At 41.6% G+C, this 25,832-nt stretch overlaps 1 protein-coding gene across 10 annotated transcripts in view; it reads left to right on the top strand.

The window, feature by feature from the left end:
- TRIM2 (tripartite motif containing 2) overlaps nucleotides 1–25,832 on the top strand; it is a 121,561-nt gene that overhangs the window by 46,424 nt on the left and 49,305 nt on the right. For 3 of the 10 annotated variants that reach the window (XM_038755350.1, XM_038755359.1, XM_038755358.1), the window contains exon 1: nucleotides 18,336–18,683. The exons of 6 other annotated variants lie outside the window; for them this stretch is intronic. The gene's annotated coding sequence lies outside the window, so the exon portion shown is untranslated. Of the gene's footprint in view, nucleotides 1–7,437; nucleotides 7,545–18,335; nucleotides 18,684–25,832 lie in introns of those variants that run through there. One more of the 10 variants, XM_038755352.1, reaches the window with a different exon arrangement.

Here is a 25,832-nt window from a genome sequence, read left to right on the forward strand (position 1 = left end):
GGGAATGAGTGGATCTCTTTTTCATGAAATTGCTGTTTTTGTTCCATTGTTGCTCATGCAAACTAATTTAATCTGGTTGAGCTCTACCCCTTCAAATATGCCTACATGGTTAAAAGCAGCATCAATTTCTCCCTTCCCCTCTCTGTCTTAAGGGCCTGTGTAACACCCATAATTTAAGATGAGACTTCCAGAACTCCTTTTTTTCCACAAGAGCAAAAACATCACTTTAAAATCTGATATTTGGAGTGATGATCCCTTCTAATCCATCACATGGCTGTCAACTTAAGCCACAAAAACCAAATAAAAATAAAAAACCTCAGCCCTGCCTGTCACCTGATGCTTGCTTAACTATGATCTAAATATTCACTAAATTTAAACTAAATTTTAAAATTCACTTTTTAATTTGTTTATTGGAGCATTAACTAAATTTGCCATTCCTCAGGTCTCTACTTGATTATGATGATGATGCAAGGAACATGTTAATATTCGCAGAGGTCCGTTTAATCCTTACTGTTTCCTTAAGAAGAAGCTAGAGGTCTGTGTGTTCTCAGTGCTGCAAAGCAGTAAAACGATTGGCAGCTCCAGGATGGGCGATTCAGAACTACAACTGAGGTTATCAAAGAAAATGTGAGGAAGGATATTCTGCTTTTTTCTCCAACTTGTATTAACCAACTGCATAATCGGAAGCTAGCAGGAAGCAGTCTAGGCCTGAGGGTGAATAACATCACTGCAGTCAGTCAGTGCTTCAGTGGGGAAAGGACCGGTGTGCCTGCCTTCTTTTCCTTCTTCTATTGAATGCACAAAGCTCATTTCCTTGAATGGTGATCCCGGGGTATGATGCTAACGCATTATAACCCTGTTGCCCTTATCAATCAACAGCACTGCGCTGTGTATAACAATATATACAGTACTAACGTACATATCTGTAATTTTTTTTTCATTAATTTCTGTCTCCCCCCTCTAGACTACAAGCTGATGGGCAGGGAATGTGTCTATTTATTGTTGTATTGTACTCTCCGAAGCACTTAGTATAGTACTCTGCACACAGTAAGTGCTCGATAAATATGACTGAATGAATTAAATGAATATACAAATACTAAGTCCTTGGGAGCGTACAATAGAGGTTAAAATCCCAATTCCTGACCACAGCCCACTGTTGGGTAGGGACTGTCTCTATATGTTGCCAACTTGTACTTCCCAAGCGCTTAGTACAGTGCTCTGCACACAGGAAGCGCTCAATAAATACGATTGATGATGATGATGATCAAGATGGGAGGTGGGGGAGACTGACACGAAAAAAATTTCCAGACTGAAAGAAAAAACATGGAGAGATGGAAAGATGAATGCATAATTAAGTGCTTAAATAGGAAAGTATTTGAGAAGCAGCATGGCCAAGAGAGAAACAGTGAGACTTAGCACAAAGAACATTGATCTGGGAGCCAGAGGACCTGAGTTCCAATCCCAGATCTGCCATTTGCCTGCTGTGTGACCTTGGATAAGTAACTTCACTTCTCCGGGCCTAAGTTTTCTCATCTGTAAAATGGGGATGCAATACCTGTTCTCCCTCCTATTCAGACCATGAGGCCCATGTGAGAACAAGACTGTGTTCAACCTGATAAACTTGCTTCTACCTCAGCACATAGAACAGTGCTTGTCAAATAGTAGACATTTAACAAATACCAAAATTCATTGATGAATATACCAAAATGCTGAGACTGGCTGATTGGGCAAGTGCTGAGGTGGTAGATATACACTCAAGAGAAGACAACTGGGGGCCGGATTTTCATTAGGGCTTTGAAGAAGGCCCTGATACCTATGAGGCATTTGTGGAATCTGTTTCCCCTGAACACAGAAAGGCAAGGTCTTCTCTTTTATCCTGTCCCATCCTGGACAGGTAGAATTGAGCAAGAAAACATTTTCTCAGTGGTGAATCCTTTCTATAAACCAAGAGCTTTTTAGTGGAAGAAGAAGGAATTCTCTGTCTCTGTTTTCCCTTCCCCCCATTTCATTTATGCTGGAGCTATATTAGGCTTCTCATTTGGGCCACGATTTAGGACAGATGATGGGAAAAATCAACCCTGAACCAGACCTTAATTAAAGTGAAGAAACCGGTTTTGTTCGACCATGGAAAACATTCCCCCTTGAACACAAAGCCATAATTGAGCCTTGTTGCTAAGCAAGAAAATAGGATTTTATTTCAGCTACTTTTGCACAATGAACAATACAACTGAAGCTGTACTATAAAACTGGGTCCTCTGAATTCCTTCTCTTAGATCACGAAGGGTAAAGGAATTTGGAGAAGGATGTGGGTCTTTAATAATGATTGTGGTATTAGGTACGCACTTACTATGTGCCAAGCACTGTCCTAAATTCTGGGGTCACTACAGTAGAATCAGTTCGGACACATTCCCTGGCCCACATGGGGCTCACAATCAAAGTAGAGGTGGGAGAAGAGGAAAGAGAGTAAGAGGGATGCAGTGCTGGTCCCTACTCTCCATGCATTAGATGGCACATCATTGTTGAAAATTTCCAGACTGAGCCTCCCTTTTCCTCTGCTCCTCCTCCCCTCCCCTCCCCATCACCCTGACTGCCTCCCTCTGCTCAATGCCCCCTCCCTGTCCCACAGCACTTGTGTATATATGTACATCTTTATTATTCTATTTATTTTATTAATGATGCATATATATCTATAATTCTGTTTATTTATATTGATGCTATTGATGCCTGTCTACTTGTTTTGTTTTGTTGTCTGTCTCCCCCTTTCTAGACTGTGAGCCCATTGTTGGGTAGGGATTGTCTCCATTTGTTGCCAAATTGTACTTTCTAAGTGCTTAGTACAGTGCTCTGCACACAGTAAGCGCTCAATAAATATGATTGAATGAATGAATGAATGAAACTATTGAAGTCAAACTGTGTAAACCCTGTGACTGTGTAAACCCTGTGGTTTGGGGAGACTCTAGATACAGAAAGATTCAACCTAAGTACCAATCATTCCCACGAAACTTTGATGGACACTCTCTTTCTACCTTGTTTATAGAAACCTTAGATGAATAGATGATTCATTTTTCACTTGATTTTAGTTAATTCATTCAAGTCATTCAATTATATTTATTGAGCGTTTACTGTGTGCAGAACACTGTACTAAGTGCCTGGGAAGTATAAATCGGCAACATATAGAGATGGTGCCTACCCAACAACGGGCTCACAGTCTAGAAAGGGGAGACAGACTACAAAATAAAACAAGTTGACAGGTGTCAATAGCATCAGAATAAATAGAATTATAGCTATATACACATCATTAATAAAATAGAGTAATAAATATGTACAAATATATACAAGTGCTTTGGGGAGGGGAAGTGAGTAGGGCAAAGGAAGGGAGGGGGTAATGGGGAGAGGAGGAGAAGGAGGAGAGGAAAAAGGGGGGGCTCAGTGTGGAAGGCCTCCTGGTGAAGGTGAGCTCTCAGTAGGGCTTTGAAGGGAGGAAGAGAGCTAGTTTGGCGGATGTGTGGAGGGAGGGCATTCCAGGCCAGAGGTAGGACGTGGGCCAGGGTTCGATGGCAGGACAGGAGAGACAAGGAGCAGTGAGGAGGTTAGCGGCAGAGGAGCGGAGTGTGTGGGCTGGGCTGGAGAAGGGGAGAAGGGAGGTGAGGTAGGAGGGGGCGAGGTGATGGACAGCCTTGAAGCCGAGAGTGAGGAGTTTTTGCTTGATTTGAAGGTTGGTAGATTAATTGTACCTGATGGTACACATTCAATAAATCAGTGCTATTTTTTGAATGCTTACTTTGTGCAAAGCACTGTATTAAACACTTGGTAAATTATAACACAGTGGTGTTGGTAGTTCCAGTCAACCCTGAAAATATTGGTATGTACCTCACCAACCACAGTGGGCTTATCCGAAACATAGCTAGATGTTTCTAGACTGTGAGACAATTGTTAGGTTGGGACCGTCTCTGTATGTTGCCAATTTGAACTTCCCAAGTGCTTAGTACAGTGCTCTGCACACAGTAAGCGCTCAATAAATACAACTGAATGAATGAATGAATATGTTTGTGCCTGGGGGCAGGTAACTCTTCTGCTTCTCCTCTACCCCCAGTCTCCTTTTTTCCTTTCTAGTACTGGGGAGAAATGGTGTATGGAGAGGATTTGCAATATGGATACTAAGGCGCTTCTCACCCCATGATGATCTCTGCTGCCCTAGAATATCTGAAACAGCAGCTGTAAGGGAAAAACAAAATCCTTCCAGGAAATGCCTGGTGGATGCCTAGGGAATTGACAAGCCATTAGTGCTGAGAGTTTTTATAGGAAACTTTAATAACTATATTTAGTCCCTTTCAGAAAATTGCCATCCGAGTCTCTGAAAGCAAATGACAGAGTGAATAGTTTTTTCTTCTAGATTTTTCTCTTTGCAATTGTAGGCACTCTGGTCAGATCCTAGCATGCTGAATATTTTGAAGATAAATCTCTACCTTCAGTCAGTAAAGACTTTGCATGTTAATTATGTGTTCAATGAAACTCAGACCAGTACTTCCTTTCTAAAAGCCTTCAACAATGTCAGACAGAGGAAACAATAAAACAATTTGTGTATGAATGATTAAAGCAGCTTCCCCGATAGGAAGACGAAGAGAAGGAGAGTGGATTGTTATGAAACTTTAAACTCCATCTGCAAGAAGCTTTTGAGGTCTTAAAATATTCCTGTGGGTTTGGGTTTCTAAATCATTTCTTAGAGCTTGTTGGATGCTCCTTACAGAAAAAGATGAAGCAATGAAATTCTCTTCCTCCCAGATTTGTTCTTAGAGGTAAGCGCCACATCATTTGATTTGATTATGCTTTCAAGTGCTGGAAGGTAGCCAATTAAATCTCTATGACTTAGGTTTCTGAGTGACTCTTCTTGATGCCATCTAGCATATGCCATCTTTATTATTATTATTATTATATTTGTTACACACTTAATATGTCTCAAGCACTGTTCTAGTGCTTGTGGTAGATACCAGTTAATCAGTTTGGACACAGCCCCTGTCCCACATGGGGCTCACCATCTAAATAGGAGGGTCAAAAGGTATTGACTGCCCATTTTACAGTTAAGAAAACTGAGGCATGGAGACATTAAGTGACTTGCCCAAGGTCACACAGCAGACAAGTGACAGAGGCAGGATTAGAACCCAGGTCCTCTGACTCCCAGGCCCGTGCCTTTTCCACTAGGCCACGTTGCTTTCTTCTCCAAGTTAATTTTTTGGATTCCATGATAATAATAGTAATAATGATTGTGATATTTTTTAAGTGCTTACTACATGTGAGGTACTGTACTAAGCACTGGGGTGGGTTTTAGCAAATTGGGTTAGTCAGAGTTCCTGTCCTAAATGGTGCTCACAGGCTCAATCCCCATTTTACAGATGAGGTAACTGAGGCACAAAGAAGTTAAATGACTTGCCCAGGGTCACACAGCAGATAAGTGACATAGTCAAGATTAGAGCCCAGGTCCTTCTTACTCCCAGGCCTGTACACTATCCTCTATGCCATGCTGTGAAAAATTTCACTTTGTTGAAAAATATGGGGCATGGCAATCTATGTTATTGTATGTACCTTGCCCTCCTGTGGACACATTTGAAAACCCATATATGAAAGCCTCTTTGAAACCCTGGCTCCCCTGACTCCCCATCTACTTCTCCAAGCCTGACCCTCCCATCCTCAATTTCCACAACCTCCTTCAGCCCTTCCTTAGCCTAAGGCCCTGAACTTGCCTCATCCCCGCAGCCCTCAGCCCCCTTTACCCTTCCCCATCCTACACTAGGCCAGTCCTTTTTCCATACACAACACTACACTACCCCCACCCCAGTCTTTGGTGTTTTTTTTTTTAACTTACATTGCAGCTGCCGTCTACCTCTCTCATGGATTCCAGTCCTTGCCTCTTGGAATCACCAAAACTGTATTAAGACAGCCTAGAATGCAGTGTTTATTGTGCTTTGCTTCAAAGTGAAGTCAAATTTGCCACCCTATTACACAGACGTCCAGTGGACCTGGATTCCTCGGTGTCATTCACGCTGACTGTCAGAGTCTCTTTTCTCCCTGTCATGCTCTGCTGGTTCTGTGTTCTTCATCAGTTTACTTTATCAATATGATGTCCTGAAAGAACCAACAGAGAGGAGCTATTAAAGCAGGACAATAGTTGAACTATTTTAATAGAAGCACAGAAAGGTAGGGAATGCAATTATAAGGACTGATTTTCAGGAAAAAATCTTGTGGCTAGGAATTGTTACTCAATCTTAGGACTTGGCAGAGGAACAAAAATGTGACACTAAAGTCACTTTGGAATTGCAATTTGCAAGGAAGACATTACTTAAGAGATCAGACACTTTTAAACCACCAAGAATCATGCTGAGATATTAAATATAATTTCTGCAAAGATAATATTGGTTGAATTTTGTGTTATCCACCCCCAAAAGTTTTGTCTTTATAAAATATGTACTGTTCTAGCAAAATTTTAAATACACCTCTGTGCTTTTGACCTGGATAATAGAGCTAGTAGTTTGTAGTATATGCATTGTTTCTTTTGAATAACTTTTTAAGGTTCCTCACATCATGCCATGCTTTTTGATTAACTGTTGAATTAGCAATCGAATGATCAATAGGTGATATTTGATTTAGTGTAAGGTATGTTCAGTCAAGAAGATACTGTTTTGAAGGAACAAAACTAAGCAAGTTCCTCAGCATGGTGATAGAAGGAAAGGGAAAACTCTGCAGTTTGAGACAGGTGTCACCACTAACACTTCTCCTAAACATGGTCACCCCATTTTCTTTCACTTCTAAAAAGCCCAGGACTCATGCCACTTTCTGATAGAGATGCTAAATGTTAGATTCCATGATTTCCCTTTTGGAGGTATTATTTCCTGTTGGAATTGCAGACTCTGGGAATTACGTCAAAACAAAGTGCCAGATGGGTGCTGATTATCTGATGGGCCACCTACCCAAATCCAGCTGCTTTATACATGGAACTGATTTATGAACCTCAATTCTAAAGTGCTGCATAATGCAGGGGCCACTACACATTTTCCTGACAGCATGTTAGACTATGCAAAGCTTCACAGGAAAAATGGCTTCAGTTCCCATAATATGTGCGGCAGCCATGAGAACTTATTCATTTCTGAAGCAATGGCATCCACAGACTAGAAGGAGATCTGGACCTACCCTCAGGGTGATTGAACTGATGAGATTAGGTTCTGATCTCCTAATGCTTGTAACTCAATATCTTGTTGGAGAGAATGGAAATGAAATTTTTCTGCTGAAAATGTGCAGAGCTGATCTTCCTTTCTGCTTGCTGATGGTGTAATTTCTAAAAATTCGGATGAGTTGATTAATCTCCTTAGTGAAAGGGATTAACTTGCCACTTGACTTCCAAATACATTTCCTCTAAACAGGCTCCTGCTGTATAATCATCAGGGAAAGGATTTGCAGTGTGATTTGGTTTCCTCCAGGATAAACAGGATTTTTTTAAGCCACAGAATTGAATGAGGCTGGAGATTTACACTGTCTTCTCAGCTGTCCTTATGGTGAGTTCAGCATGGGGAATAACTGGTAGTTATAATATTTTAGTGCTACAAGAGATTACAAAATCAATTAATGGTATTTGAGTGATTGCAGCATACAGAGCATTGTATTAAGTGCTTGGGAGGACACAATCCAACAAAGTCAATAGATGCGTTCTCTGCCCAGAAGGAGTTTACAGTCTAGAGGGGGAGACAGACATTAAAATAAATTACAGATATGCACATATGTGCTGTGGGGCTGAGGTGGGTGTGAATTTCACTTTGCCTATCTCACAGCTGACCCCTAGCCCACCTAATAATAATAATAATAATGGTATTTGTTAAGCACGTACTATGTGCAAAGCACTGTTCTAAGTACTGGGGGGATACAGGGTGATCAGGTTGTCCCACGTGGGGCTCACAGTCTTAACCCCCGTTTTACAGATGAGGGAACTGAGGCACAGAGAAGTTAAGTGACTTGCCCAAAGTCACACAGCTGACAATTGGCGGAACTGGGATTTGAACCAATGACCTCTGACTCCAAAGCCCATGCTCTTTCCACTGAGCCATGCTGCTTCCCTCCAGCCTGGAACTCCCTCCCTCTTCACATCCGAGAGGCCACTACTCTCCACTTATCTGTAATTTATTTTATTATTATTATTAATAATAATAATAATAATGATGATATTTGTAAAATGGAGATTTAGACTGAGAGCCCCACCTGGGACAACCTGATAATCTTGTATCTCCCCCAGAGCTTAGAACAGTGCTTGGCACATAGTAAGCGCTTAACAAATACCATCATTATCCAGTGCTTAGAACAGTGCTTGGCACATAGTAAGCACTTAAGAAATACCATTATTATTATTATTATTGTTATGTAATCTCCATAGTGCTTTGTATGATGCCCTGTACACAGTAAGTCCTCAGTAAGTACCACTGATTGATTCTGTTACTTTGGAACCGTTAGCTGTTTGAGTCCAATTTTTTGTTTTTTTAGTGATGCTATCTAAACTATTTTTTGACTCCTTAGGTAGACCAGGTGTAGGACCGGAACTGCACATGTTGCCCTAGCATGTACGTTGCACTCTTTGACCATAATTTCTCTCTTTTTGGATTGGCATCCTTTGAGTTTATACTATTCAATACCTCAATACCTGTTCTCCTTCCTACTTAGACTCTGAGTTCCAGGTGGGCCAGGGACTGTGGCCAACCTATCTTGTAACTATCCCAGCACTTAGTACGTGTTTGGCATATAATAAGCTCTTACCCAGTGCCACAATTACCGTTATTATTGTCAGCATCATCCAATACATTGTTATTTAAAGGTGATGTTATAGGGGCAAAGAAGGAGAAGAAAGACAATTTGAAAAGGTAACTTGGCCCCTACAGCCAACCTGCTTCATTTGAAAAACTGGCATGGAGCTGCGTTCTCTGCAGATACAATCCATGGAACCGAATCTACTTACTGTGCCTTATTCTCATCTCTTACCACCTACCCCATGCTCACTCACTCCCTCCTTCACATCCAGCAGGCCACTACTCTTCCCATCTTCACAGCCCTACTAAAATCACATCTTCTCCAGATGTTAAAATAGCAAGAGAACAAACTACCTTCTCCTGCTCTTTGCTCACCAAAGTGCCCTTTGGAACAAGGTTGAATTGTTCTTTGGAACAAGGTTGCCCCTAGAAACTACATACAAAATTTCTCCTCTAATTATACCACACTGAATCATTCCCTTTATTAACCTGTGCATCACCTGTGCAACTGATGCCATACCCCTGAAGCACTTAGGTACTCACCCATCCATCCCCCACCACCAGAGGACTTGAGTCCATATCTTTATACTCAGTTTCTTCCCCTACTTGCAATTTATTTTACTAATAATTACGGTATTTGTTAAGTGCTTACTATGTACCAAGCACTGTTCTAAGCACGGGTAGATACAAGGTAATCAGGTTGTCCCATGTGGGGCTCACAGTTCTTAATCCCCATTTTACAGATGAGATAACTGAGGCATGAGAAGTTAAGTGGCTTGCGCAAGGTCACACAGCAGAAAAGTGGTGGAACTGGGATTAGAAATCATGTCCTCTGATTCCCAAGCCCGTGCTCTTTCCACTAAGCCACGCTGCTTCTCATTTTATTATCTATCTCCCCTCACTGTATTGTAGACTACATGAGGGCAGAGGTCATGTCTGCTCCCTCTACCATACTCTTCCAAGTACTTATTTCAAATTTTTATGGTGAGTAAGTGTTTAATAAAAGCCATTGAATGATTGATTCATAAGAGGAATATCACATTTATTGATTCTTGTTTGGTAAGTGATCAAACTTAAGAACAACTGTCCTGGATTTCCTGAAGGCATCTGGGATAAGATCAAGGCATGCTGTCCCTAAGATGTGAGTATTATTTGTTTAGAGAGCATCAAATAAGTATGTGGGAAACGGAGGAAAAAATGGGGCCCCTTGTGCTTCCATCTTGGGCCTTTAGAGGAAAGATTTAGGGGAGTTTTGGGAGAGTGGAGTGGAGAAGGGAAAGGGCTAATAAGCTTTGCCTTAAAGCCTTTACAGCGTGGCTCAGTGGAAAGAGCACGAGCTTTGGAGTCAGAGGTCAGAGGTTCAAATCCCGGCTCCACCAATTGTTAGCTGTGTGACTTTGGTCAAGTCACTTAACTTCTCTGGGCCTCAGTTACCTCATCTGTAAAATGAGGATTAAGACTGTGAGCCCCCCGTGGGACAATCTGATCACCTTGTAACCTCCCCAGTGCTTAGAACAGTGTTTTGCACATAGTAAGCACTTAATAAATGCCATCATTATTATTATTATTATGACCCACTTTCCTCCAGCCCCACACCCCCTTCCTCAGAAAGTCTGAGTAGATGAAACTAGCTTTTTCTTTTGTTGTCAGAGAGTGCCTAAGAGGCAGTTCAGTAAGAGGAGCAGCAGGGAATATGCAAATCAATCTTTTTAAAGGATGAGATTTTTTATCTTGCTTTTCTTCCCACTGGGATGCTGTCTGGAGTGAGGGTGAAAGGGTAGTTGTAGGTAACGCCACAGATTGCAGATTCCTTTGCTGAGCTGAATCTGTATTGCCAGTCATTTCTGAATATGGATTATGATTCTTTTAAAACTGTGAGTGTGTGCTTCTTGGAACAGCTGCTGAGACCAGCTTTTCTATTCCTCATGGCCCAGAGGAACAGGAGTTCAATTAATAAAGTGAATGATTCAGGAACATGTAGTCAGTGTGGTATAATTAGAGCGGATAATTTGTATGTAGTTTCTAGGGGCAACCTTATTCCAAAGAGTACTTCAGTGAGCAAAGAGCAGGAGAAGGTAGATTGTTCTCTTGCTATTTTAACTCCCCCATCCCCCAAGTATGCCCAAAAAAGAGAATGGAGTTTATTTACACTGGGCCCCCTAATTATCCCATGGCAAGATCATTTATAAACTGTTTGAGGGCTTCCAGATGGTAGAGCTGGGAGTGCACCACAGTTTATACACTATTTCTCCCACCTAGGGCTGACAGGCAGACAGTTGAGAAGAACGCTGTATTGGCGTAAGCAGTCAGTTTTCACACCTCTGGACTACATACTGCCTTTATCTTCAAAACTTTCAGGCTGTGAGTCCCTTGTGAGACAGGAACTATGTCCCTCTTGATTACCTTCTGTCCACCCCAAAGCTTAGTATAGTGCTTGGCATATAGTAAGGGCTTGACAAATACCACAATTATTATAATTATTCAAAGGACTCTTTCTTCAAAGAAGTGATTTATGCCATCATTTACACATATTTTCCCTTGACTTCATTATTTGAAAAACTTGGCCCAGTGTGTTTTGATTGACTCTCAAATAATGCACAAACTGCCTTTTCCTTTGAAGTAGAATTCCCTGGAGGCAGAGATGATTGCTTATCCATTTTGCTGAGTTACTGGATTGTTATTGGTGAAACAAGGTAAACCAATATGCCCCAGTATGCCCAGTATGCTCAGGCTCGTTTATCCTCTTGTCCTGAAACCTTAATGATGAAGCATGAGTCAAAATAATGCATTGGGTGAAACAGGTTGGAAGACTTCTCTTTCCCTTCCCAAGAACCAGGCAGAATCCTAGAGCAGATCAGGAAGTGTTTCCATTGCTAAAAATAGCCTCAAGTTGGGGAGGGAGTGCGTTAAATGGGTGATAATTGGAGCTGCCAAGTATAAAGGGGTCACCAAATTTGTGTTAACCACAACCTTGATCCCCATTTTACAGTTGAGGGAACTGAGGCACGGAAAAGGGAGGTGATTTGCCCAAGGTCTCACAGAAGGTTGAGAAGTCTCCCAACCTGTTCCCCAGACTCGTTGTTAGGCCACCACTCCTAAAACCTGCTCTGGGTGACCGAGGCAGGCAGACAGTCTGGTGTGTTGCAATCAAGAAAGGAGTGGTTGTTTTGGCTGTTTTGAATAGAAGTTTTGAGAGAATCATGAGACTGAGGCAAAAACAAAACTGCAAACACAAATACATCAGCTGAGCTAAAGACAGGCTTTCATGTACTCTTGTGATTTCCCAGTCAAATAAAAACGATACATAGAAGTATATATATAGCAGTGTTGTCTGGGAATTATAAAGGACCATCACTACATGCAACAAACTAGCTTTTCAGCTTCCTGGTCCTTAAATTTAGAAGAATTGGAACATGGAGACCTCTCAGTTCATTTATCAAAGTTTTAGGTTGTTTCTTTCTCCAAGCCTAGGAAAGTGTCAGTGCTAAGTGACGAGGACAGTTAGCCTTATCCAGGGCAGAATAGTTGAAGTGAATAAGAATAACTATAATGATTCCAACATGTTGCGGCTTGCTCTATTTGATTGTGGACACAGGACTCAAGGCAATAAAGTAGGTAGTAAAAAGGAAGAAGCAGATCCATAGTTACACACAAGGAGAAGGGTCTCTTCCCTAACTTCTGTCCCGGGTCTTATTTTGTTTAAGTTGTGAATGTCACATTGGCAGAATGGAAAGAGAGGAGGGTAACGTGGGGAAAAATGGTGGACTGTGATTTCTGGAGGTGGCAGAGCTAAAGGTCAGCAAGGGCCCCAGTTCAATGCTAGACACACTTTCTCTCCGCTGGTGACAGGCAGGAGGGGAAAGGGATCAGTGTGCTAAACAGAAAGAATAAAAGGGAAAGTTTCTGGGGAAGGGCTATATCGGTTAATCGCTTGGTGTATGATGACCGTGCCTGCTTGTTTATCGTGGAAAGGAAGAATAAATAAATGAAATGTACTACCATGGGTGGGGGGAGGGATGCTGGATGATTTGTTATATATTTCACAATGTGTGCTGCCTCTGTGGCCCTCTGTGTCACATTATTGACTCCCGAGACAGGAGAGTAGTGCCTTTGGGGCCGCTACGCTGTCTCCCCTTGTACAGGCCTCCTCCTGACAAATGTGTTCTGAGCAAGAGTGAGAGTTGTATGTAGCCGTGAAATACACTGGGCTGTCACTGGAGCCTGGTTTTGCCGCCTCCTTCCTACTCCAATCCCCTCTGACCCTCTGGTCCTTCTTATTATCAATATATTATTATTATTATAATCATTATTAATGTGGTAGTTGTTAAGCGCTTACTATGTGCCAAGCACTGTAATAAATCCCAGGGCAGAGTCAACATAATCACATTGGACACAGACCCTATCCCACATCGTGCTCACAGTTTAAGAGGGAGAACAGGTATTAAAGCCCCATTTTACAGCTTGTTTCACTGCAAACCCAGTCAGAGAATGAATAATAAAAGAGAGAAGAGGTTCATTTCCTAATTCGGCAATGTTTATGTGGGACCAGGTGTGTGCTTCCTGGATTTTTGTTTTCTGTCAATGGTGTGTTTGGAGAGATTTTTCCCTATCAGGGCAGTGCCTGTTGCTATAGGAACTGCAAACCCTGGTGCTGCAGGGAGAAATACTCTCAGTGTAGAAAATTAATTATCGAGCTCCAACATCTGGTTAGCAGAGATTTGGGGTGTGGTGTTGCTAATGGTCACAGAAGGGACTGATTCCTGGGGCAGTGGCCCTTTGTACAAATCCAAGGGAAGATAAAAGTGTAGGCTGACTGAAATTACAGGGCAGAGAGGAGAATGCCACAACCCCTTCCAGTTCTGGCCTTGTCTGGGGATTCAATTCTCCCCAGAGTCAGTCCAGAGGCAGCATGGCCTAATAATAATGATGGCATTTGTTAAGCACTTACTATGTGCCAAACCTAGTGGAAAGAGTATGGGCCTGGGAGACAGAGGACCTCAGTTCTAATTCCGTATCTGCCATTTGTCTGCTGTGTGACCCTGGGCAAATCTCTTCACTTCCCTTTGCCTCAGTTACCTCATCTCTGAAATGAAAATTAAGACTGCGTTCCCTGTGTGGGACACGGACAATGTTCAATCCAATTATCTTATATCTCCCCCAGCACTTAGCATGGTTTCTGGTACATAGTGAGCACTTAAGTACTATAAAAAAAAAACTGGCCTAAGTGCTCAAAGGGTGGAAGATGGAGGGTCCGGAACAAAACATCCTTACCTTCTATCCTATCTATCAGGTCTATCCTAGAATAACCTGAACCCATGGTCAGATCTGGAACTAGCCCAGCCTCCCTGAGGTCCTATGGACTAAGACATGACTCAACTCGAGGGCAGCTTCAGAGCAAAAGGAATGTCCTGCCCCTTCCTAGCTTAGCCCCCCGACCCCAACACTGGGCTGGACTGGAACTAGACTCACTACTGGGCCTGAGAAGATGAAGGCAGTAGGCCATAAAGAGCATTTGACCCAGCACATTTGCCAGGTCACTGGGCTCCCTGGAGAAATACAGAGTCCACCCTGGCCCTCTGGTTTAATTTTCCTTGACCCTATCCCTTCAGACTCACCCAACAGTGATGATTAGCCAGGCAGTTCCAGAGAAAGAAACAAAGACTGCTATGGAATCTTGGCAACCAGGAATGGAAATCCAATTCTACTTCAGAATGCTTCTCAAGTTTCTTTCTTAAGTTTCTTTCTCGCCTCCAGCAAGAAATGCTAGTGAACCTCCACCCCTTTTCAGTTTTTTCTTTATCTTCCCCATCTTTCCCCACCACAAACTTCCAGTATGACTGGTTTAGAGTAGGGCTATTTGGCAAGTACAGTCAGATTATTTAGTAATTATTTTTTGGCATTGCTATTTTATTTGAAACGGCGCATCACCAAGAGAAGAGGAGGAAATCACACCCAATTTCAAGCTAAAGAAATTGACATGAATGTTGTTGATAATGATGATGACAAAAAGCTGCTGCATTTTCCTTTAATTGTAGTTTGGATTAGTGTTCAGTCTCTGATTCTGGGTCCTTCAGTCAAAACCATTTTGTAGATTAATTAAACTGAGATTGATTCAGGCAGATGCTAACTATATTCTTTTCTATCTTTTGGGTTGCAAATGAGGATATTTATGATAATAACAATACCAGTAGTAACAATGATGGTGATATTTGTTAAGGACTAACTGCAATTCTAGTCACTGAACTAAGCTCTGGGATAGATAAAATATAAACAGACCAGACACAGTCCTTGTCCCACACTAGGCTGACAGTCCATTGATTGACAGTAGGTATTTAATCCCCAATTTACAGTTGAGGAACTAAGGCACAGAGAAGGTAAGCAAATTGTCCAAGGTCACACAGCAGGCAAGTGGCGGAGTGGGGATTAGAACCCAGCTCCTCTGATGCCCAGATTGCACCAAATGCTTTGGAGAGTACCATAGAATTGGTAAACAAGATCCCTGCACGCAAAGAATTCACAATCTAGTGACCCTCTACGTTAATGGTAATGATGATGGTGATGATGGTATTTGTTAAATGCTATGTGCCAAGCACTGTTCTAAGCACTGAGGTAGATACAAGGTAATCAGGTTGTCCCACATGGGGCTCACAGTCTTAATCCCCATTTTACAGATGAGGTAACTGAGGCACAGAGAAATTAAGTGACTTGCCCAAAGTCACACAGCTAAGTGGCACAGCTGGGATTAGAACCCATGACCTCTGACTCCCAAGCCCTTGCTCTTTCCACTAAACCACACTGCTTAAATCCTAACCTCAGGCTATGAAATTCCTCACTATCTTGACTTCTGGGGTTGAAACTTCTTAGCTTGACTTCTGGGGTTGAACTAACCCAGAGGGAATTTGGGTATTTACCTGATAACCTGTAGAGTAAATTTTTCTCAAAGCTGGAATGAAGAGTGGCCAATACCTCTGATTTTCCCCTAATCTTGTCCTCTAATGATGACATACAATGCTATTAATACCCAGAAGCCTCACCCCAGAAACCTTCTCAGTAAAGTTGAGTTACCTGCTGGGTAATGAGACTCCACTAAACTCATCTTTCTCCTTACTGCTCCAGTACTGCTTCAATACTGCTTGCTGTTCCCTGCACTCGCCAATCCCATCTGCTTTTGCTACATTTCCCAGACCTGTAATATCACTCCAAAAAATCAGAGCCAATTCAGAATTTATCTTGTAAAGAAAGCCTTTGATTAGGGAAGATAAACTCCGCCTCCTTTTGAAATACCTAGGATCACTATAGATGTATCTATATCTATGCATTTGTATGGAGAGGCTGCCCTCTCAGGGTCATACCTGGAGAGTTTCCAGTTTTCTACCATTCTTCACTGTGGGAGGGAGAGTCAAGCAAAGGCGTACCCATTCCATTCATAGCTTGGGTACTGGCTAGTGAGTGGAAGGCAATCTGCTACAAGTCAAAACTCACCTGTGCTGAGTAGCAGCAGCATGGGAGAGAGCCAAGAGTGGAGACTCAAGTTTACTGCCTGGAAGGACTGCATGGAAGGGGGCAATAGTAAACCACTTCTGTATTTTTACCAAGGAAATTATATTCATTCAGTTGTATATGGATACACTACCAGAACGATTGCAGATGGAGGCAGGGCGTTCTGGGAGAGGGGTGTCCATGGTGTTGCTATGGGTCAGAGACAACTCAACAGCATAAGACAAGACAAGAATATGGAAAGGGAGAGACAGAGAGAGAGGGAGAGAGAGGGAGGGAGGGAGGGAGGGAGGGGGAGAGAGAGAGAGAGAGAGAGAGAGAGAGAGAGAGAGAGAGAGATGGATGTTCTAGGCCAGAGAAAACCATCACACATTGGCCTTCAGAATTCAAATATTTCACTGCTGATGGTGAAAATTCTATCAGCAAGTGTGAGCATAAAATTGATGTGACCAATAATCCCACCCTTACACTGTAACTGTTCTGTGTGCCTACTGTGTTATGTCATTAACTTGTACTTAATTTGTACATTAACTTAACTTAATTTGTCATTAACTTAATTTGTACTTCCCAAGCGCTTAGTACAGTGCTCTGCACATAGTAAGCACTCAATAAATACAATTGATTGATTGATTGATTGATTAACTTAAAAGTGAATACACTGGGATTTCCTGGGAGGCCAGGACCTCAATGCCACTGTACTTGTTGTGGTGCCATATCGCCTCAATGGACATTCAATGAGTAGTATTAAAATTTGACATTCAAACACCCATATTGCTGGTAGTGTGTTTTCAGGCTATTTGCAAAGAAATATAAGCATTTTTCCAGTTTTGTGTACCAGTTAATTTAACTGCAAGTGAATTGAAGTATGCGACTGTTATTTTGTGTACAAAAGTTCCACTTGTTAATTTGGGGAAACATCAATTTTATTTGGCTGATCCATGATCATTTTCATGCAACTCACAATCACCTTTTTGATTAGCTATAATAATAATAATAATGATGGTATTTGTAAGCGCTTCCTATATGCCAGGCACTGTACTAAGTACTGGGATGGATACAAGCAAATCAAGTTGGACACAGTTCCTATCCCACATGGGGCTTACAGTCTCAATCCCCATTTTCCAATTGAGGGAACTGAGGCATAGAGAAGTGAAGTGACTTGCCCAAGATCACACAGCAGACAAATGGTGGAGCTGGGAATACAACTCATAACCTTCTGACTCTCAGGCTCTATCTACTATGCCATGCTGATTCTATAATGATCCATTAAGGAAAATGAGACATGATATTTAAAACATGCTTTTGTTTCTTACATTTTAACTATACCTAAGCTATGCTTTCACCAAAAGATTAAGGAGAAAGTGGAGATAGATGCCCTATGTGATGCTTATATAGGCTGTGAGGATCTCCCGGAAAGAAGAGTAACAATATTTTAAAATAATAGGCTTGTTTTGGGATCTTCGCAGTGTAATCTTTTTAGTTTAACTTCCAAGGAGAGAAATTGCTTAGCTTTTCTTTTCCTTTCTTTCTTTCTGCTTTTCTTGGCACCTACCCTGATTTTATCAGAATTCTGAATCTGTCTGAAACTCTCACTGAGGGATACATCAAAGGCATGTGTATGTATACGTTTGCATACTCTCCGTTTGCTTGGAAGCATGTGAAATTGAAATTTCATAATGAAGCAATATTTGATCTTATTCCTAGGTTAAAACAGAGAGCAATGTTTGTTCTGATATGTCAGTACCTTCACTCTCACCCTGTCCAAGTGAAATCTTTATTCTGATTCGTGAGTAACATTTGCAGTGCTTTCCCGGCTGTGTGGACATACGGGATGTAGTCCTGTTGCTGTCTTCTGCTAATCCGGTAATAACATATTGGTGACCAGATTCAATGGCCCAGCACTGAACATTGGAACAGCTGATTGCTGACTCAGAGAGGGAAAAAAAAACCCAGCGAATCTCATTGTAGCTCTCTGCTGCATCGCTATCCCACAATTCCTAGCACGGTTTGCTGCAGTCTTTTCCACACAAGCTGAGTGAGAAAAAGATGTACTAAATAAAGATTGATTGGTTTGAATCCTGAAGGGGGTCTCCCACTTGTTAATGACCCAGAAAAGAATTAATGACGATTTCTCTGGGCCTCTTCTTACTTCCTCCATTTTTCTTTCCATCTGTCCTCTTCATGAATTGGAGCATCACTCCTTAGGGCAAAAGCTATGCTGCCTCTAATAATGGCTGGGCTACATGACAGCGAATCTTGAACTATCTTTTTTACACGTTGCTTCCAAACTTGAGATATTAACAGAAATATGCTTTGTCCATTTGGATTACTACGAGACTGCAGCTACAGCCTTGAGAGGATTTAATACTTTGCTGCGTTGATTAATCTATTTGTCTACAAAGATGGGTAGGTTTTAATTGTTCGGATTTTCTCACTGTTATGCCAGATGGATATCTGATCTCTCCTCCTGTTCTGTACTGGCCCCTGTTTTTCCCTTTTTTTTTTTTTTTCAGTAATGCTGCATGTTCCGTTAGCTAGAAAATAGAAAAGACTTGCTGGGTGTGTTTTTTTTTCTTTTTTAAACAAAGGCACCAGATTAACCAGTGGGGAGAAAGGCGTGCAAGATTGTTCTTTTCAAGCCTCTAATGTGAGTTGACTAGATTTTATTATTGCTATTCTTGATTTTTCTATGTATTTTTTACCTTGAGTGGTTTGAAACAGGCTGGCTTTTAAGATAATGTGGTAGTGGATGAAAGATATTTATTGCTTTGAGCAAAAAGACAAGGATGGAATCTCATTTACTGAATTCTATCTCCCACACTTTAGTATGTAAAGGAACATTGTAAGTAATCCCCGCCCTCTCCCCCCATGCCTATAGAATTCAGGACCTGATAGTTTCATTGCTCCAGTTACCTTGGAAACCCATTCATTCATAATGCATGAATCAACCACTCTGGGCTCTGAATACAGTTATAAGTAACAAACGAACTTGCAGTATTTATTGTAGTCTTTTTTCTTTTTTGACAATTCTCTCTACCACAAAGATGAAATAGTCTCTGATCTGGGAGGAATTCTGTGATAACACTGATGCGAACAGAGTCCCTGACTGGGTGTGATATTGCCTGCTGAACCTGCATGTTCATCTTTATGTCAAGGAGTTCTTTTTCTTCCTTCTTTTTTTTTTCAAAGGGGTGTGAAGAATGTGTTTACAAAGAAAATGATATTTAGTAGAAGGACATTATAGTAAAAGCATTTCTAGATGAAGATTTTTACTCCAAAAGATTGTTTAACCAATGACAATGGGGCCTCTGATCATTCTGACATTTTTCTTTGTCAGTTTAGTTCTCTGAAATAGGTCAGTAGTTCTATTAATTGAAAGTACACTGTTTTTTCTTTCTTTCTGAGAATGTGTAGGAGTCAACTGGTGTTCAGGTTTCTAGGATTTTTTTTTTTTTTTCGGGAATCTACTCCGGATTTTAGAGTTTACAAAATTCTAACCACCCTTCTCTTGTGATTATCATTCACTTTAACCCTGATCCTTTGACAGCTCTTTTCCAAATCCTAAAGAATTGAAATGCTAAATAATGTACGCCCCTCTCTAGAACACAATGGGAAGTTTCTTGTTTTCATGTATGGTAAAGGCATATTCCTTTGCATTGAAATGAGTAGAGGCTTTTCTCGGGTTTCAGCATCGGAGAGCTTCCTTCTAATTTCTTTCAGAAGGAAATAAATTATTTATAATGTAAATCTTAAAATGAATTGAATGATCAAGAAATGAATCTATAATGTAATGTTTTGTTTTCTTTATTTGAATTAAACAAAGTGACACTTTCTGACTACTCGTTTAGCTTATAACCAAACATTGTATGTAGAAAGTCATTTTTATGGGTATATTTGGCATTTTAAAAAATGAGCATAAAGTCTGGAATTCATCTTAACACTGCTTACATTTATAAAAGGAAAGAGACTTTATTTTGCTTTTGAAGGTTAAGTAACCATTGGATTGAATTTATACTAAGTAAAGATAGCACTGTGCCTCTTTGAGAAATGCTTTGCAATCATACCTCTGCAGTTTCACTTGATCTCCTGTTCTCTGAGAAGACAAATCCTGAAGGTACATTAAGGTTTTAAAATTTAATATCACTTAATTTTTAAACTTATCATTTCTTCCAATGTAAAATGTTCAAGGATGATTACATTAAGCCAATTGGGGTAAGAATACTTTTGAGTTTAGAATAAAAGCAACTGACTTTTACTCCAAAGTTCAACCCGATTATTTTTGCTCTAAAGCAGAGGCTTTTGACTTTGAGTATTTTATATAAATATTTATATGTTATTCTGCCCTTGCCATCTGAAATCTCCAAAGGAAAACTACTCTTTTTGACAAAACTAACTAATATCAAAGTAGAATATCCCCAGATATCTAAGCCCAAATGGTAAATTACCAAGATACAGCTGAAATAGCTTTTCTTTTTTGTTTTTGTTTTTATGTCAAGCCCCTTGCTTGAACTGAGGACAACAGAACTGAGTTCTGTTTTGGAAAAAAACATGTTTGTCCTTTTAAGTGTGACTGTGTCTGTGCTTTGGGTTTCTTCCTAGATTTTGTTTAACCTAAAAGATAAAAAGCCAAGGAGTCTGAGTTGAAAATGCCATCATTATTATTTTTATTATTATATGATACCAACAGTGTTACTAAAGGGAACACCTACTTCTCTCTGCTGAATCCAATAGTATTCTTCACTGGTTTAATTTTTCTTGTTTCTTCTCTTTTCCCTGCCCCTGCCAATGCCAAGATTATATATTTACTACAGGAAGAAAATTTGCAGTATCTGTTCTCTCAATTTACAGACGTCCCACTTAAATAGGGTTGGCTTAATTGAATCTATTTTTAAATGGGTCCCTGGTTCATTTCTTCACATTTTTTGTGCTCTTTTCATTCCATCATTTAGTCTTCACTAATAACAAGCATCAGCTGCTGTGAGTGATAAAATATGTTTTCTCTTTGATTCAATACTTATTGTAATTGGTTTGTTGAATCTTAAACTATTGCTAATTCTGATTAGGGGGCCCCAGAGGATTCTGGATTTCTTAGGAAAGTCCATGCAGTGTACCCACTGTCATTACCACCTTAGTGGGGATTCCCACAAAACAGAATTGGAGCAAGGAAAGGCCAAAGCCTGTGAATAAATACGAAGAAACACAAAGGGCCAAAACCAAATGGAGTAGCATTTTCTTATAGCATTTGTTAAGTGTCTTACTACGTACCAGACACTGTACTAAACATTAGGTAGCTACAAGAATTATTGCGGTGGGGTGGCCATTCATCCAGTTTCACAGTAAACATGACTATTTTTAGCTGACCTGCCCTTTCATCTGCTACAGGTATGGCACCAAGAGTTGTTACAATCAATCAATCAATCAATCAACTGTACTTATTGAGTACTTACTGTGTGCAGAGCACTGTACTAAGCGATTAGTGATGTACAATTCAATAGAGTTGGTAGACATGATCCCCGCCCATGGATTTTACAGTCCACATTTGGAGACAGACTTCTTTTATATGTTATACGCTTAACTTTCAGTGCCCAACCTCCCTCCATATGGCTCAGGAATGTGTCTCTGTTGCCCTGGACCTGGCAAGGGAATGCAATGGTTAATAATAATTATGGTACTTATTAAGCGCTAACTATGTGCCAAGCACTGTTCTAAGCACTGGAGTAGATACAAGTTAATTAGGTTGGACACAGTCCTTGTCCCATATGGGGCTCACACTCTCCCCCGTTTTTACAGATGAGGTAACTGAGGCCCAGAGAAGTGAAGTGACTTGCCCAAGGTCACATAGCAGACATATGGTGGAGCTGGGATTAGAACCCAGGTCCTTCTGACTTCCGGGCCCGTGCTTTAACCACTAAGCCTTCTGGAGCATTGGGGGATGATCCTGATCCCCGAGAGAATCTCTCTATTTTGGGGTTGATTCAGGTGGACTTCTGCACAATGGTGGCCATATGACTTCATCACATCTGGGGGCACCAACTTTTCATTTTAAGCATGGGGGTGAACTTGAGGGTGGAACTGTGAGGGGGAAGGCTATGGGAGGCAGGGCTTTGAGTGTTCAAGTAAGGAAAGGAGAAAGAGGGCGAGGGGATAAAAGAAGTAGAAAGAGGAAGAAGGAGCGAGAAGGTGCAAAAGGAGGAATGCCTCCTTTCATTTCATTGCCTCGCCTTTGCCCCTGCCCCTCAGCTTCTCACCCATATATCTCATCCCCATTCATTCATTCATTCATTCAATTGTATTTATTGAGCGCTTACTGTGTGCAGAGCACTGTACTAAGCGCTTGGGAAGTACAAGTCGGCAACATATAGAGATGGTCCCTACCCAGCAACGGGCTCACAATCTGGAAGGGGGAGACAGACAACAAAACAAAACATGAAGACAGGTGATTGTGTGCCCCAAGAACCACACGAGTTTGGTCACCTAAGCAGCCATTGCCCCAAGTTCTGACTCTCACTCACACTCAGCCCCCTTCATGTTGTGAGAACCCAAGCAAGTGCCCTGCTCACATTCTCAACCACTGGACTTCACCCCCTGTTCACATTGAGGAGACCACAGCTGGTGCCCACATCCTAGTGGAACCTGAGAGGATTTCAGACCCAGCTGGTAGGGGTCAAGGTGTGGAGCTGCCATTTTGGCTCTAACTGATCCTCTTCCAAAGCAGAAGTGTGTGACAAGCTAACAATGCTACCCTTCCCACCATCAAAACTGGGGCAGAAGCTAATAATGCCTCTCCTGTGGGGGTTAGCCCCTGAGGGCCTTGACAGCCACAAAATGGGTGCCTTCAGTCAAATCACGCCGCATAGCAGCATACCATCCATGATATCACAAACATCTCAGGATCAAAAGGTCCTTCACTGGCCACCTTGGGTTGAATATCATGGGCATCTAAAGCCACATGTAGTGGCCATTTTCCAGTGGAGTCTAAACCTCAGAAAACTGGAAATACATGTATCTGTGTATGTAACAGAGCTGTCTCTCACTCCTCCATCTCTGCTTTAGCTTTATTTCCTATTCTGCATTCCCTTGACAGACTGGGAAGACAGCCACCATCCTAGGCCTCCCTCTCCTTTTTTATGGCATCTGTTAAGCTCTGACTATGTGCCAGGCATTGTACTAAGCTCTGGATACAAGCTAATCAGGTTGGACATAGTCACCCTCCCACATGAGGCTCATGGTCTTAATCCCCATTTTACAGATTAGAGAACTGAGGCACAGAGAAGTTAAGTGATGTGCCCAGGGTCACACAGCAGACAAGTGGTGGAGCAGAACTAGAACCCTCGTCCCTCTGCCTCTCATTCCCATGTTTTATCCACTAGACCGTGCTGCTTCTCTCTGGGCCATGGCTCTTTAAATGAAATGCATATGATTTGACACGATGCCAGAAATAGAAAATGGGTTTTTTGCTTTTTCTAAGATAATTGCCAGTGTAGGATTTCTTTACATGGAATTGTGTTTACCTCACAGGCTTCAATTAATAAGGCAATCATTGGTTCTGATTTCCAGCCGCAATCTATTCTACTTATGTATCTTGTTATATTTTCCTTTATTTATTTTCCCCCACATTCACGAATACTCTATGCTTCCATTGGTCTGGGCCGGATTCTTTCCCTGCATATTCATTTTTCCTGCCTTCTCCAGTTGTTTCCATTCATACTGCTCTGATGTTAGCCCTGCTAATAGGGTAGAGATCCTACAGTCAAGGAGGCTCTGTTTTCCTCTGAGACTGCTATGATTGGTCTGGCTTCAAAGCCATGATCCATTATGACACATCTCTCCCCGTGAAGTGTCTGTGCACTATTATTCCACGTATTCTGCAGAGGAGAACTGCTTCCCAACATTCCCGTAGTGGCGTAGCGGAAAGAGCATGGACCCAGGATCAGAATGCCTGGGTTCTAATCTCATCTATACCACTTGCCTACTGATGCGTGACTTTGGATGAGTCACTTACCTTCTTTGTGTCTCAGTTTCCTGGTCTGTAGAATGGGGGATTCAATCCCTGTTCTCCCTCCTCCTTAAACTGTGAGCCTCATGTAGGACAGTAACTGGGTCTAATCTCATTCATTCAATCGTATTTATTGAGCACTTACTATGTGCAGAATACTGTACTAAGCACTCGGGAAAGTACAATACAACAATAAACAGACACATTCTCTGCCCACAATGAGCTTTCAGTCTATAGAGGGGATACAGACATCAGTACAAATAAATAAATTACATAAGTGCTGAGGGGCTGGGAGGGGGGAAGAAAAAAGGGAGCAAGTCAGGGTAATGCAGAAGGGAGTAGGAGAAAAGAAAGGGTGGGGGGGGGGCTAGTCTGGGAAGGTCTCTTGGAGGAGATATGCCTTCAATAAGGCTTTGAAGGAGAGGAAAGAAATTGTCTGTCAATTTGAGGAGGGAGTGCATTCCAGGCCACAGGCAGGATGTGGCCCATGGGTTGGTGGCGAGACAGGCAAGACTGAGGCACAGTGAGAAGGTTAGCAGAAGAGGAGCAAAGTCTGCGGGCTGCATTGTAGAAGGAGAGTAACGAGGTGAGGTAGGAGGGGGCAAGGTATTGTATCCACCCCAGTGCTTAGTACAGTGCTTGTCAATAAGCATATTATTATTATTATAATCATCGTCAGTATTTTTATCCCCAGTGTCCCTTTTGTTTTTGTTGGTTTTCAGTGCCGCTTCCCCCAAATTCACACTTCAGGCAGGGACTCTGCCACTGCTTGGATTCTAAATTCTTTGAGGGTGTGGATGGTGCCTATTGAGCAATCTTTGCTCTGCTTCCAGCCCACACCATGTCCACACATGGGCATTTAATGCTCTTTGATGTCTGAAGCAGAGGACCATCGAAGCCTCCCATCACTTTACTGGGGAGCTGGAAGTTTTCTCACAAACTTTCCTTCCCCATGCAGTATCTAATGTCCATATTGGCAGCTTCAATTCACCCAGAAACCTCTTTTCACAATGCTTTCTAGCTCTACTCATCCAACATTTCTCTCTCTAAATGAAGACCAAGCCCACTGTCCTATTCTGCCAAATCAACCTCCCCTCATTTGCAGAGTTCTGCTTGTCTTCCATATGAGATTCCCTAGAGCCGGAGTGGATTTAAGGACCTCTGTTTGGGAACTTTAAAATTCCAGGGGTGTTAAGCAATTTGTCTGCTTGTGGCATGATCCATAGCTTTTAATGTATTTCACATGTGCCGGAATAATCAGGGATCTCACTTGTCAAGGAAAATAGCTGTTATAACACACAAAGCAAAGCTGGGGATTTCCAATTTTGGGTCCAATAATTTCAGTTCAATGAATATGAACCATTTGATTGAAACAAATTCTGCTCTAGGTCTTGTCTAAGCTGAAATTCTAGCCTAAAAAAAAAAGAGCCAGCACACTGAATGCTGGATCATAAGGCAGGAGACTCAGTATCTATTTTGCTCTATATGTACATTTGTTGCGATTCCGGCAAAGTCATTTAACCTCCCTGAACTCGAGTTTTTCCATGGGCAAAACAGGA

The sequence above is a fragment of the Tachyglossus aculeatus genome, chromosome 12, assembly GCF_015852505.1.
Source record: "Tachyglossus aculeatus isolate mTacAcu1 chromosome 12, mTacAcu1.pri, whole genome shotgun sequence".
NCBI lineage: Eukaryota > Metazoa > Chordata > Mammalia > Monotremata > Tachyglossidae > Tachyglossus > Tachyglossus aculeatus.